The sequence below is a fragment of the Mustela erminea genome, chromosome 1 (genome assembly GCF_009829155.1).
Source record: "Mustela erminea isolate mMusErm1 chromosome 1, mMusErm1.Pri, whole genome shotgun sequence".
NCBI classification, from domain to species: domain Eukaryota; kingdom Metazoa; phylum Chordata; class Mammalia; order Carnivora; family Mustelidae; genus Mustela; species Mustela erminea.
In genome coordinates this window covers 161,120,626-161,122,762 of record NC_045614.1, presented here as the reverse complement: position 1 = coordinate 161,122,762, position 2,137 = coordinate 161,120,626, and the positions used below count along the sequence as shown (strand labels likewise).

The 2,137-nt window shown below is 40.7% G+C and overlaps 1 pseudogene; it reads right to left on the bottom strand.

Annotated features, from left to right (window-relative positions):
• Positions 1 to 246: 246 nt before the first annotated feature.
• LOC116594036 lies at positions 247 to 1,606 on the bottom strand (annotated as a pseudogene).
• Positions 1,607 to 2,137: the final 531 nt, after the last annotated feature.

Genomic DNA, 2,137 nt, shown 5'->3' with positions numbered 1-2,137 from the left:
ATACATATACCTGTGTTTTTCTTCTGCTTTTCTATTTTTTTAATATACATATAGATATAAGCTTCAAGGTAATCCTCTTTCCCTAATCAATACTACCATTATATATAAACCAGATTTAATCTCCCTTTATCTCTGGAAAGCTGAGTCCTTTTTTTTTTTTCCCCAGAGCTTTTATATTTGAGTTTATTCTTCATTTAACTTTTAAGAGTCTCATGCTCTACCGACTGAGCTAGCCGGGCACCGCTCTCATTTAACTTTTAAAACACTACTATAGTTGAATATTAAAACAAAAACAATAGAAAGTAGTGAGCTATGATTATAGTCCTTCACTCATTCACTACTGCACATAAAATGCCAGCAGTGTTATTCACTGGCCCCATTAAGAGGTCTGACACTGAACACCACCCCTGGGATGATGTCCATCATCCTCATATGCTTCCCCATTGTAATGGCGCCATCTTTCCTGATTTGGATCAAAGTCCACCAGTTCTACCTGGTCCATTCCATCAGTCTCTTCTACTTCCTTCCTCTCAGGTAGGAGTTTTTCCAGCAAAGAGAGTTTATCAGGAGACAGAAAGCCATTCTCAGGAAAGTTTACCTTAAATTCGATGATGAGGCGACCCTTCTCATATGGCCTACAATAAATTGGCATGCCTTCATTTAGCACACACTTGATATCTCCATGCTTGACAATCTGACCTGGATGAGAGGTGATGACAGTGGCTCAGTTGTCAAGAGTAGATATTGGCTTTTGAAAACGGCACAGTGCTTCAACCAGCTGTATGTCCATACACATGAAAAAGTCTTCTCCTCGCCAAGTAAAAACAGCATGGTCCTTCTAATCTAAAACAATGATAATATCTCCTGGTTCCAGTCCTGGTTCTTGGTCTCCTTCACCATGGAATGTTATCTCCTTGCCATCTTTCATGCCTTTATCAATATGAACTTCTAGAATCTTCTTCTCTCGAACTACCTTCCTTCCATTGCAGCTTTTACACCTATCTTTAAAACTGACCTGTTCCCCACGGCCCTGGCACTCCATGCACACAGACTGAATTTGCTGAACCATTTCAGGTTCTATCTGATGAATTCTTATTTGCATTCCAGTACCTCGGCAACTGGGACAACACTCAACTGCTCCTTTCTTACCACCTCAGCCTTCACATTTATCGCAAATCACATTTTTTTGCAGAGCTTGTTTTCTTGTTGCACCATTATATAAAATCTTCTAAGGTTACTGAGAGCTGATGTACAACATTTTTACCTCTCCTTTCTCTCTGCATTCTTCCTCCTCCTCCATAAAACATATCAAAGATGTCCATGGGGGAGCCAAAACCACCACCAGGTCCACCTTCTTTAATTCCCTGTTCATCTCCTTTGTCATATAATTCCCTTTTCTTTGCATCAGAGAGTACTTCATAAACTTGAGAAATCTGTTTAAATTTCTCTCCTTCATTTGGATTCTTATCAGGGTGGTACTTCAAGGCCAGTTTCCTCTAGGCCTTTTTCAGTTCTTGGGTGGCATTGGGTTTGACCCCCCAAACATCATAATAAGTGGTTTCTTTCACCATTTTCTACAGCCAGTGAGAGGGCAGAGGCCGATGTGGGGGAGCAGGAAGGAGCGCGTTGCTGGGCGCAGCTCGGGTAGCCGCTGCTCCTCCGCATCTCACCAAGCATTCTGGAAAGTTCCCAAAAGTTGAGTCCTTTAACAAAGATATCAAGATACACCCAGGAAGAATTAAAATAACCTTCCTTGCCCACATCAAGGATTTATAACCATCTTCCCATCTTTTTCTTCTGTCAGTGTTTCTGTGTATTTGTTTTTGTTCTGGTATTATATAAATCTTATACTTGGGGTTCATTTTGGTTGGGTTCTTTTTTTTTTTCTTGTCATTTACTTTTGTTGGTCTTTTTGTTTGTTTGTTTTGTTTTGTTGTATACCTTATAAATCTTACCTTTGGGGCCCATTCTGGCTGGGTCTTCTCTCTCTCTCTCTCTCTCTCTCTCTTTTCCTGTCTCTCTCCTTTTTCTTTTTTCTTTCCTTTTGGTGGTGACTTCCGATTGCTTAGAAGCTTTCCAGGGTGCACTTTGCCTGGATCACAGTTGATATATTCAGCTACACATCCCCTCAACCACC